Below are 14,338 nucleotides of genomic sequence, written 5' to 3'. Positions count from 1 at the left end.
CACAAACTCTTGCAACAAGTGTAGATTTCTGATTCATGGCAAGCTGGGTTACAAGGTTGACCAAGGCATCAAGTTTTCCTTCATGCTTTTTATTTTCAGTAGATGAAGATGAATCTGTGGCCACCTCATGGACTCCTCTAAGAACAATAGCATCATTTCTTGCATTGAATTGTTGGGAGTTGGAAGCCATCTTCTCAATCAAATTCCTAGCCTTAACAGGGGTCATATCACCAAGAGCTCCACCACTGGCACCATCAATCATACTCCTCTCCATGTTGCTAAGTCTCTCATAGAAATATTGAAGAAGGAGTTGCTCAAAAATCTGGTGGTGAGGAGAGCTTGCACACAATTTCTTGAATCTTTCCTAGTACTCATACAAGCTTTCTCCACTAAGTTTCCTGATGCCTGAAATGTCTTTTCTGATGGCGGTGGTCCTAGATGCAGGGAAGAATTTCTCTAAGAACACCCTCTTAAGGTCATCCCAGCTGAAAATGGACCTGGGAGCAAGGTAGTATAGTCAATCTTTTGCCACTCCCTCCAGAGAATGAGGAAAAGCCATTAGAAAGATATGCTCTTCTTGGACATCAGGGGGCTTCATGGTGGAACAAACAATATGAAACTCCTAAAGATGCTTATGAGGATCTTCACCTGCAAGACCATGAAACTTGGGCAGCAAATGTATTAGTCCAATCTTGAGAACATATGGAACACCCTCATCAAGATATTGAATGCACAAGCTTTCATAAGTGAAATCAAGTGCAGCCATCTCCCTAAGATTCCTCTAACGCGGTAGAGGTTGAGCCATGTTCTCGGTATGAAAATTAGTAGTGGAATGCTCAAAGTCAAAATATTCAGAATCACCCTCAACAGAATGCTCAGAATGCTCAAAATGCACAGAATGACCAGGATGTACACTATGCCTAACTAATATATGAAAGGTTCTATCTATTTCAGGATCAAAGGGTTGGAAATCACCTGGATTTCCCCTAGTCATGCACTATATGTAGCAAATAATGTGTTTCTGAACAAGCACCTAACAAGGGGGTAAAACTACAACTATACTCAAATGATATCAAAATGAGCTGAAATTTTGTGAGGAACAACCTAAAATCATGAAAAGATAGCACAAAACATTTCAAACAAAAATTCAAAGTCTAACTATGAAAACTACCTAAGCAAAGTTTAGAAAAATAGGACAATAATACTTGAAAAATAAAAAAAATAAAAAAACTTAGTAAATGGCTGATTTTTGAAGTTTGGGAGCCGGTTATCACAGTATGGGAAATTTTTTTCTACCCCAAATGCATATATAATAGTAGTCATTCTGATACCCGGAGCAAAAGTTATGGTCGTTTTAAGTTTTGCTAAAAACAAGTTCCCAAAATTTTTGTCTCTCTCAAATACTGCCACACCAAGTGCTCTGGTATTTTTCACACAAAATATGGATCTAAAGAAGCTATAACACAAAAAATCAGCCAAAAATAACAACTCTAAATATCAAAACAAAAATCGCTAATTAAATTGCAAAATCAGTCGCTAATAACTGTTCATCACTGTTCACAGCAAAACAGTCGCTAAAAACAATCGCTAAACAGGGGATGCACTGAAATGCAAAACAGAACGCTACACAAAATAAGATAACTAAATCCTATTATGAACCTTTGGCCCACTGCTCCCCGACAACGACGCCAAATTTGATCGAGGCCGTACCCGAATCAAATAAACATTAAAAATGCAGTATCTAGGAAGTGATCCTAGGTCATCTCCCAACGAGCAATGGTCAACCAAATGTTCATAACAGATAGTAATAAAATAGTAACGAATTGAGGGGGTTGTTTGTTTTTTTTTTTGTAAATTAAACAGCAAGCAAATTTGAATTAGAAAATAACAATTAAAAATATGTTGTTTCCCCTTGATTCACAAGCAAGTCTCTTATCCTAGGTTACAAGAATTTATCCTTAATCAGTTCAACCACTTAATCCAACCTTATTTTAAATTACTAAGCAAAAATTAACATAAGGTTTTCATTATGTGATTAAGCAACACATACACCAATTAATCATGAACGAAACTGATCATTAAGCATGAACGTAAATTAAGCGCAGAGACAATTAATCAAGCACTAAGCATGCATAGATTAATAGCAACAAATACAGAGTAATTGGTGAAGAGGAAAAACTTATCAGAATTCAATAGTAATAACAAAACCTCAAAGAGAGTTGTGCTTGATCCTCAATAGAAAACAACACTGGAGACTTAGCCTTCCATTAATCAATAGAAAACGAAATTGTAGATTGAAGCAAAAATGAAATTACAGAAAACAAATTTTATTCTATGTGAACAGTGCACATGAACAGTAAAAACTGGAATTCTCAAATCCTAGAATTATTCTCCTCTCCGAAAAACTCCAAAAACTAAAACCTTGGTGCTGTTATATAGGTTTTCTGCCCCAAAGCTTACAAATCTGTTTTAAGTCCAAGCCCATAAATAAAATAAAATCTGGACAAGATAAGATAAGATTTGATAAAATAAAATCTAGATGAAATAAAATCTAGATAAGATAAGATTGGATGAAATAATATCTAGATGACATAAAATCTGGATAAGATAAGATTTGATAAAATAAAATTTTCTACTCTTTTCAAGTCCAAGCCCAATTCCGGATTCAAACCCAATTGCCTATAATTCTCCTGAAATTAAATTAAAAACACAAAATTAGTCCAGTAGGCCCAAATGATAAAACTGCATAATTAATTTGACAATTAAGGCTAATTAGTAATTAAAATGGTGACAAAAAGGGTTAAGAAATAGGAGAAAATAATGACATATCATAAATGCAAACTCGATTTATACTGGTTCAGCCACTTCCCGTGCTTACGTCCAGTCCTCAAGCAACCCACTTGAGATTTTCCACTATCTCTGTAAATCCTTTACAGACTTTGAACACACCTTGGGATCCCTCACCCTTGTGTTCAAAGATTCTCCAAGAGACAACCCGTCTCTTGATTACAATTCTCACAATCCAAGAGACAACCAGTATCTTGATTACAACTGACTTTCTGAGATGAACAAAAAGATTTCTCTCCTTTAGAGTGGATGATAACAATTGAAGTTCCTAGAGGAATTTCTCTTTTTTAGAGATGATAATACAATTTGAAGTTCCTATATGAATTCTCAATAGATTTGCAAGTGTTTGCCCAAGAGTTGTTGAGAGAGCATTTGGCAATTAAGTTCTCTTATAATATCTCTCTCTTGCTTTTCGAAGTCAGACACACACATATATATAGGCCCTTCGTGCTTTTTCAAAATGGTTTGAAGAGATGTGTCTTTTCAAAAAGCTTTTTCTGAAATTCTTCACTGGTAATTGATTACAAGTTTCTGGTAATTGGTTACACAGTTATATTTTGAAGGGTCATGACTTTTCAAAGTGTTTTATGAAGTTTCGTTGTTGGTAATTGATTACAAACATCTGATAATCGATTGCATGATTCAAAATTCAAAACCCTTTTTAAAAGTTATTTTTCAAAATTGTCTTCTGGTAATCGATTACACTGCCTGATAAACGATTACCAGAGCCTTGATCTCTTGGAAACACTTTGTTTTGAGGCAAAAGCTTGATCTTGAATTAATCTTGAAGCAATGCTTGTTTTTTGAAGCAACCTTGTATTAATCTTAAAGCAATGCTTAACCTTTGAATGTTTGTTGAACTAATCTTGAAAGCAACCTTGTTTGATTATTCTTTGGCATCATTAAAACCATGTATTCATACATTCACAACTCTATTTTGCGATAATTTTCCAACCATATGGGATCAACATAGGCTTTAAGGAACATTCTAACCAAGTGTATTTACCCCCAAGGCCTACACTCTGAAGAGTCCATCAGGGCCTCTCCCTCCTGATTCAGATCCACCACAGAAAACATTTTTAGCACACAGGCTCTTTCTATGAACTGTACAAAATACATGACTCCTTAATTGTTCTCAAAATAATTTTGTCTCATCACGCTTGTGATTAAACTCGTCAAGTCCCCACAGTGGTTCCCATCACAATAATCATCGGGCATTAACCCGTCGCCCTTAAAGGATCTTACAGTCCTGTGATTGTATAGTTCATAACTCACAACTCAATGCACATAGCATCTCAATACACACATATATTACAATTCAATACATACTCAATTTATCACATACGCTCAATATCAATCACAATGGTACAATTCCAAAGCAACATGTTACCACACTTCATGTATCATATACACATAACACAATATTAATACATACATGGCACACACATAGACTTTACCTGTGAACTATATGCAATAGACACAAGTACTCAATTGTTTTAAAAATCATTTTAACTCGTCGTGCCTCAAAGTGATTCAACTCGTCAGGTTCCCACAGTGGATCCCATCACAATACTCGTCGCGCAAAAACTCGTTGGCCTTAAAGGATCTTACAATTGTGTGATTGCACAATTCATAGCTCACAACTCAATACATACAATATCTCAATACATGTGTATCTCACAATTTATCACATATTCAATTTATTACTTACTCACATTTTCAATCACAATTTCATGATCCGAATATAATAATTTATCATGCTAATCCAGTAAAATCTTGTCCAAAATACAAACAAATTATACAAAAATGCTTCTCACAACATGGGGGGGGGGGGTAAAACCCCTTAAACAATTTCACATAATCATATCAAAATCAAAGGAAGAATTACAATACAATAAACATCCCAAAATAAGTTCCAATTTGATCCTCTTAGGATCCCTATACATGTTCATTTTAACCTCAATTGCGATAAACTCATCTCTTACGTCTAAGCGGGCTCATGTGTGTAGTCCGACAGTGATAGCGGCATCTCTAGCAGTTTTCCTAGGATTGTCCAAGCTTTTCCTCTGGTTGCTCTGCTAAGGTTTCCAAGTGTTAGAGAGAAGGATAAGAGATTAGAGCCTTTATTGTACTTTCTGCGTGCAATAAATATTTCTCCCTCCATAAACAAGATTTTGCAAATCCCAATGGTGAAGATGTGAGAAAATGAATTTCAAACCCGATGTCCAAATTTCATGATGATGCAACGGTTAACGAGTCAGAGATATTAGTTTTACTGGGATAGGTTTAGGTGCATGCGAGAAAAAAAAAAAAGCTCCGTGCGAGGGATATTTCTCGCACCACAGACATTATTTTACAAATTTCAATGGTCGGGCGTGCGAAAGTGAGTTTTGAACCTGGTTTCCAAATTTTACAACGATTCAACGGTTAACGAGTCTGGGATCATAGTTTTACTAAGATAGGTCTGAGTGTATGCGGCAAAAAGAGAAGATTTTGAGAAAGAGAGAAGAGAAAAATAATTTGAGAGGAAGAGATTGTGTAGAGATGTATCATAAATGTAAAAACTAACGTAGCTTATCTATTTATAGCTAGGGTACTGTTACCCTATTATTTACTCTATTTTTCTTTATTTATTTATTTTATAAAAAGAAACTCTATTTTATTCCCTATCAAACGAATAAATAAAACTTTTTTTTTATTTTCCTTCAAACCATTATTTTAATTAATAAAATTATTTATCTTTATTTATTTAATTATAAAAACCTCATTATTTTTCTAAAAATCTATTTATTTTTAAATAAAACATCTTTTAATTTATTTTACGAAAAATAGGGTGTTACAGAACTAGTGCACGATATATTTTTTATGGATTCTTTAACGTTTAAACTAAGGAAAAAATGTCATGGATATTAGTAATGTATTAGACATAATTTTAAAAAAAATACATAACATGGTCACTTAAGCACTGTTTTCAAGGGTCCAAATCATAATTTTTTTTATTTTGTTCTCCTAATTTGTGGTTGTTGTCCACGGAACTGGTGCACGATATATTTTTTTGGATTCTTTGACATTTAAACTAAGGAAAAAATGTGTCACGAATACTAGTAATCTATTGGACATAATTTAAAAAAAATGCATAACATGGTCACTTAAGCATTGTTTCAAGGGTCCAAATCATAGTTTTTTTATTTTATCCTCCTAATTTGTGGTCGTTGTCCATGGAATTGATGCACGATTTTTTTTTTGGATTCTTTGGTGTTTAAACTAAGGAAAAAATGTGTCAAATATTTGTAATGTATTGGACATAATTTTACAAAAATGCATAACAGGGTCACTTAAGCATTGTTTCAAGGGTCCAAATTATAATTAATTGGGATTTTGTCTATTGCGTGTAGGTATTCATTGTTCAATCACATGCACTAATAATGTACGGAGGCCTGCATTAATAAAAAAACACCTTTAATCAATTGCATAGGGTTCGTCAATTGTGTGCAATTGTTCATTATGCAATCACATGCAATGATACTTGGCATGCGAGGTTGTCTTGCACATGGCTTTTGTCTGAGTGTGAGGCCTTGAGATTCCAAAGGCCATTAAAAAAACCATCTTATTGTCATGTCTCATGATTCCAATTGCCATTAAAAAGATAGCCTTATTGTAACACCTCGAGATTCCAAAACCCCTATGCACGACTATCTTATTGTCATGCCTCTAGCTTCCAAATCACACCTACTATTACCCTGTGATTGATTATACATTTAACTGCATGATACCACCCTATACTTTGCATAATTGCATCAAAGTGTTAGTGAGCCAAAAAAGAATAATGCAAAAAAATGAGTTTAGCCCTAATTTGTGTGTTCGTTTTTGTCAATGGTGAGATCACCCGCATTTCAAGTGGAAACATAGTTTTCACCAGTGAAAACATAAAATCGATGTTGTTCTATCCAACAATGACGTTGGCCGACATAACCAGTGTAATACAATCATCAATTCCAAACGTTGATGTTTTGTCTGCAATTACTTCAATTTGGTATCGTTGTCATATACACAAAATGAATGGACATGTTGAGTGTACGACATGTCCAATTATTGATGATGAAGATGTTTGGTGCATGTTTAATACATTCTCAACACATGCCAAGTGTAATATGTATGGAACTTAGAGTTGAAATTCATACTTCACCATCACTGTCACACACTGATGACCTAATTTGGACGAAGATGGAGCAGAAGTTGAATAGTTCCATGAAATTAGACTAACCTATTTAACATATGTTGTTGTATTGCTTTCAATTACTTGTTAGCTTTTATTATGTATTTGGCATTTGTTTGATGTGTTTATACAAATGTTGTTTAGTTGTCATTTTCATTTGTCATGAGGATACTTAAATAGATTGTAAAATTAAAGGAGCATGAAGATAATGTAAGTCGAAAAGTTCAACATAAGTTAATTGGAGAATGATATTTTCATCATACAACAGATTTGACTACTTAATCTCCATAATGGTGTCATGTTCCACATGGAGGGCATCTCCTATTACGTCCTGGATTTCGACGTGGGCGTTGATTTGGTATATCATGCAATGATGGATTATTCTCTTCAACATCTTGGTTAAACATCAAATTGAAACTTGGTGGAGTAAAATTACCCACTTTGTTCTGTAACTTATGCATGTATTCACGAGCTGATGCTGGCGTGCCACAATCAGTTCCATAAACATTGCTCAGGAAATCATTTGGTTGGACAATTGGTGGAGTGTAGTCCATGTTCAAAGGAGTAAGAAAACATAATTTGTCATGGGGGGGAACTGGTGTGTATGTGGGTGGAACGTAATCTGTCATGGGGGGAATTGGTGTATCCAGGATTACATTTTGGTTTAACAATGTTTGTTACCCTTGAGGATTGTCCAATTTCAAAATTCATTGACGATCCACTTGGTGGTTGCATATTTAAAAAAATAATAGTACTACTTTGATACCACGTCATGTATTCCTAAGAATGCTTTGCATGCCTTATAATGGTTGTCCCTGTAAAACCATTGATTGACATTGTTGCCAATATCAAAATAATCAACATAAGTATTGAAGAATAAAGATCATAGATATTTTAAAAAACTTCATGCTTTGAGAAAGAGAATTAACTCAAACAAAAACATATAAACATATACTCATAATTTCAATCAATCAAGACAAACAAATAAAATTTTGTTAGTCATCATAATCAAAATTAATTGAAAGGAAAATTTCAACCAAAATAAAATTTTAAAAGAGAATGGTTTTGATGTTACCTTTTTCATGATTAAAGTATCTAGTTCTTCAAAGATGGAAGTCATACTTTTTGCTTAATCTTCTTGAGAGATGTTCTCATCACTCTCATAGTCCTTGGTTAGAAGGTTGATCTCCTTCTCTGAACCGTCGGACGAGTCATAGTCATCCCATGCAATGTAGGCCTTCTTGGTCCTTCTTTCTTCATACTTTTTCTAATCACTTTTCTCAGGTCATTCCTCATTTGAAGGACAATTTTCTTTGATGTGACCAAGTTGGTTGCATTTGTAGCATCTAATAATTTGAGAGTCTTCTTGAGATCTTCTTCCATTATTGAAGTTTTGACGCTTCTCGATTCTTCTTCTCTTGACAAATTTTTGAAACTTCTTCACAAAGAGTGAGAAGTCTTGTTCATCTTCTGATTCTTCTTCTTCATTTTCTTCTTGCATTGAAGAAGAGGCTTTAAGTGCTATACTTCTTTTCTTTTTTTCGGTTTCTTCATTTTGATTAAGACGTTGGAATTCCATTTCATGTTCCTGCAATTTTCCAAACAAAGTAGCAAGAGACATGGAGGAAAGATCTTTACTTTCAGAAATAGCAGTTACCTTGGGCTACCATTCCCTACTTAAGCATCTTAAAACTTTATTAATTAGATCTTCATTAGGAAAGATTTTTCGTAAAGAGGCAAGATGGTTGACAATATGTGTGAATCTTTTCTGCATGCTATGGATGTTTTCATTAGGGTTCATCCTAAACAATTCATATTCATGTGTAAGGGTATTGACTCTAGATCTTTTCACATCAATGGTGCCTTCATGTGTAAGTTGGAGAGTATCCCACATCTCCTTAGCATTAGTGCAATTAGACACTCTAAAATACTCATCTATTCCTAGGGCTGAAGTAATAATATTTTTGGCTTTAAGATCATACTGGATTCTTCTTCTATCTTCTTCAGTCCACTTATCTCTAGGTTTTTGTGTTGTGATGCTTGTGCTTACATCTACTACAGTGGGTAAGTAAGGTCCTATTTCTATTGCTTCCCAAATATTTAAATCTATGGCTTCAATGAAAATCTGCATACAGGTTTTCCAATAGTGGTAACCCTCACCATTGAAGATAGGTGGCCTATGGATGGAATTTCCTTTAGGAAACAAAGAATTTGAAGAGGCCATGAATCTTGAAGTGGTTAAACTTTCTACAAGAAACCTGCTCTGATACCATTGGTTGGATCAAGTGGCCTCGAAATAATTAAGAAGGGGGGTGAATTAATTATTAATGAACCTTTACTAATTAAAAATCTATCCTTCTTAATGTTACTAGATTCAATTAGGCTTTTACTATAATGTTAAGAAAGTAAAGAACAGAAATAGAAACTTAACCAAAAGTAAAAGCGATAATTAAAGTGCACAATGGAAATAAAAGAGTGTAGGGAAGAAGAAGACAAACACAAGAGTTTTATACTAGTTCGGCAACAACCTGTGCCTACATCCAGTCCCCAAGCGACCTGCGGTCCTTGAGATTTCTTTCAACCTTGTAAAATCCTTTACAAGCAAAGATCCACAAGGGATGTACCCTCCCTTGTTCTCTTTGAACAACCAAGTGGATGTACCCTCCACTTGAACTGATCCACAAGAGATGTACCCTCTCTTGTTCTCAGTTACAAAAACCCAAGTAGATATACCCTCTACTTGTACCACAAAGGATGTACCCTCCAATGTGTTAAGACAAAGTTCTCAGGCAATTAGTCCTTTGAAACTTTGTGAAGGGGAAACAAAAGATATCTTGGGCGGTTAGTCCTTTGAAATCTTTTGTTTAAAGGGAAGGGGAGAATCAAAAGAATTCTCAGACTGTGTCGTTTTGAATTCTTTGACAATGGAGAAGGGAGACACAAAAGAATTCAAGAGGTTAGTCCTTCGTTCTTTTGGAAAAGGGAGAAGAGAGACACAAAAAGAATTCAGGTGATTAGTCCTTGGCGAATTCTTTTTGACAAAGGGAGAAGATAATGAAAAAGATGAATAGCACAAGTTTTTGAACAAATAACTTTTCTTGGAAGAGAAAGTTTTGAACAAAAACTTTTAGAAAGATGAAGAGAAGATGAAATAGAAAAAATCTGTTGAAAGAGATGAAAGAAAATATTGAAAGATTGATTGAAAGAGATGAGTAAGATCAAATCAATTTTGTTTCATGCCAAGGTCACATATTTATAATTTCTAGATGACTCAAGTCAAAACTTGTAACTCTTGGCAATTCCTTTAAAACTAATTACTTAAAAAGTTATAACTTTTGAAAGAATCTTCATAAACAATTCACTTGAAGAATTGGGACTTTTGGAAATGAATTTCTCGAAAACAGTCACTGGTAATCGATTACCATTAAGGTGTAATCGATTACACATCAACAGATGTGACTCTTCATTTTGAATTTTGAAAATCTTAACGTTTTAAAACACTGGTAATTGATTACTACATTCTGGTAATCGATTACCAGAGAGTAAAACTCTTTAGTAATGATTTTGTGAAAACTTCTTGTACTACTCAATGTTTTGAAAAACTTTTTAATACTTATCTTGATTAAGTCTTCTCTTGATTCTTGAATCTTTGAGTCTTGAATCTTGATCTTGATTATTCTTGAATCTTGAATCTTCTTGATGAATCTTGAAATTAATCTTGATCTTGAACTTAATATTGAAATCATTCTTTGGGCTTTTTGTCATCATCTTTGTCATCATTAAAACTACTTGAATCAACTTGATTTATCATCATGAAGCTTTCTTCTACATGTATGTGGGTGGAACGTAATCTGTCATGGGGGGAATTGGTGTATCCAGGATTACATTTTGGTTTAACAATGTTTGTTACCCTTGAGGATTGTCCAATTTCAAAATTCATTGATGATCCACTTGGTGGTTGCATATTTAAAAAAATAATAGTACTACTTTGATACCATGTCATGTATTCCTAAGAATGCTTTGCATGCCTTATAATAGTTGTCCCTATAAAACCATTGATTGACATTGTTGCCAATATCTTATCCACTTTGCATGTTTTTCAACCCAATTTGTGTCCGTTCGACCTCGCATGTCGATTTTGTGAAGTTTTTCCATGTTTTTTGGTGGGATCTAGTATGCCTTGTTATAGGCGGAATTGAAGTTTAACTCTATCCACTTGGTGCCATTCTACTATCGAGACCACCAATCCATCTAATAAATGAAAAATTATTAATGTAATACATACTAACAATGAATTTGAGATTCATATTACCTCTAACCAATGGATACGATGGTGTTCAATTAAGTCTTGCTGCAATGAAAGGCATGCAATACCATGCCCAAGATTGCAACGATGATGCACAGTTGCCCATGGTTTGGGAATCAGGGTCAGTGGCCCAACACATTTCCCTGTACAACGTTGCTAGACAAGCAGAGCCCCAACTATATCACCTGACTCGTTCGAGATCAGCCAACACGGTGAGGTACATCAAATGAACCCGATTTCCCATCTTGTCTGGCATTAAAACCCTACCGATTAGCCATAAAATGTAAGCTTTACATTGTGCTTCTAACTACTATTGTGTTGGTTCCACGGGAAGCGGCGGTATATTATCTTGCAACCACACTTAGATATTAACTGCCATTAAGCTCTACATTGTACTTCTCCCTTTGGTGGAACCACACTCAGATATTGTTCACACATTTCCTCCCAATCATAGTAGGTTGCATCAGTGACTGGCCTACCGCCCACCCTTATGCCAAGTTGTAGTGCTACATCCTCTAGTGTAATTGTGCATTCTCCAATAGGAAGATGAAAAGTGTGAGTCTTTGGTCTCCATGGCTCAACAAGTGCAGTCACTAGATGATGATCAATTTTGAAGTGGCATAATTTTGCAACATCAGCAAACCCAGTATGAGCAAGCAACAACTCAATTAAAGGATGAGGAGCGGGCATCGAATGATAATAGGAAATGATTATTGGTGGTTGTCCCTGTAAAATAAAAGTTACATTTTTATAATTGCCATGACAATAAGAGGTTATAATATCATTTAATTAGTACTTACCATGTTTTGTATCTTTGAAGCTCGGTGACAATCTTGTTTCCATAACAACGTTGATGCCTCCATTCTTCCTTTGCATAATCAAACGATTCAAAATTTAGTTGTTGATACTAAAAAAGAATAGTTATGTGTAATAAGTTGTATGGAATAAGCCATTTGAGATGGTTTTTATAGAGGTGGAAAAATTGCACGTGCCACTGTTCATGTACTGCTAATGTCAGGAATCCTATAGCGTCATTGTGCGCATCAGGAATCCTACAAACACACTGTTCATGTCACTGTGCGCGCTAGTATATTGTTCAATTATTGTTCATGTCACTGTACGCGTTAGGAATCCTGCAAAGACACTGTTCACATCACTGTGCACGTTAGCATACTGTTCAATTACTGTTCACGTTACTATCGACCAATTTTTTACCGCAAAAACTATCGATGCACTGTTCACGGGACTATTCACACAATTTTGACCACACAAACTATTAGTGCATTGTTCATGTCACTATAGAGGGAATCATGATCGTTAAAATTGTCGATGCGATGACGACCGTTGGATCTATTCGTAATCACGACTCTATAAATTAGTCTTCAAACATATTCTTTTACACTGAGAAAACACTTCACAACAAAAGTTTTAAAATCACTTTCAATCTCCAAACTTTATTCTCATACAACACACCATATTGTCACCATGGTAAGCAGAAACTAAAATGTCCCTGCCATAGTCTACTACAATGCCTATGTAGCCGACTGTGACAAAGGCGTAAAGTTTAAGGGTGGAAAAAATGTACTTGTTTCAATGAAGAGAGGCATGACCTTCAATGCCTTGAAAACAAAAATCCAACATAAGATGGGCCTAAATCAAGGTCAAACCATAACTGCGGTCATTTATCAATACCTCATTTCTGCTGGATCTGGCATGTTCAATTGTCAAGCTGTTACCATCAGTGATGATGAGGATATTGATGGCATGTTCGATGTCTATAACTGACATCAATGCTTAAGTGGCTTTCAGTTTCGTACAATACGAACAACAACATTCTTTTACCACTAATGTCAAAACAACCATTCAATCACCACAAATTCACGAAACACCATACACTGACTACCATACTCAAACCTACCATGAAGGCCCATCTTCTTACACACCAATCTCATACATGCCCACAAATGATTATTACATCCCTCATTTTGAACCCACCGAATTTGATACCCACATTAGCTCATACACACAATTGCTTAGTGGATCATCAAACTATTGTGAGATGACTCCCCAACTAAATGAGTCCGCCCACCTAAATGTCGACCCAACTACTAATATCCATGTTACTCAGTCTAAAAGAAATGAAATGTCACATGACTATCATGCTCAAAATGGGTTGTCAAATGAAGTAGTTGGTGACTTCAGTGACGACATAAATGAAATTTTGGCGAACAACAACAACATCAACGACAACGACGATAATGACATATAGTTCCTTTTCCAACCAACATCAACTAAAAATGTCTATCGTCCATATCCAAATAGCGCTGATGTTGGTGACAATCAAGTGGTTGAAAACCCCAACTATAGGCATTTTTTGGACCAACAACAACAATCTGACTCACAGGATGGTGAGTTGTATGTTGTTTAGCGATTCCGTCAATTGGAGGATCCGAAACACGCAGTAAAAATGTGGCACATTAAGAACCCCTTCACTTTCAAAAACAAGAGGTGTGCGAAGGATACATGGGTCATATGCTGCCCAGCTGAGGGGTGCCAATGGAAACTTAGAGCGTCTGAAAGAAAAAATCCAAAAGTTTGGGAAATTAGAATGATAGAAGGACCTCACACATGCATCATACCAACCATTTCACAAGATCACAATAAGATGGATTAGATACTTGTTGGCAAAAATATCCTTGCGATGGTTGAAGAAAACGAGCAACTAACCATTCTTACATTTATCGCATTCGTTAGACAAGAGTTCGGATACACCATCACATATCGTAAAGCACGACTGGCAAAACAATGGGCCCTCGAGTATGTATATGATAATTGGGAAGATTCATACAACATACTTCCCAAATACCTACAAGCTTTGCAACTTTTCGTCCTTGGCACAATTTTTAGGATTCAAACTAATCTTGCACTGGAAGAGTCGAACCAACCAATTCCAAACAAGGTCATATTCC

Source organism: Glycine soja, chromosome 2 (genome assembly GCF_004193775.1).
Source record: "Glycine soja cultivar W05 chromosome 2, ASM419377v2, whole genome shotgun sequence".
Lineage (NCBI taxonomy): Eukaryota > Viridiplantae > Streptophyta > Magnoliopsida > Fabales > Fabaceae > Glycine > Glycine soja.
This window is presented reverse-complemented; position numbering follows the sequence as displayed.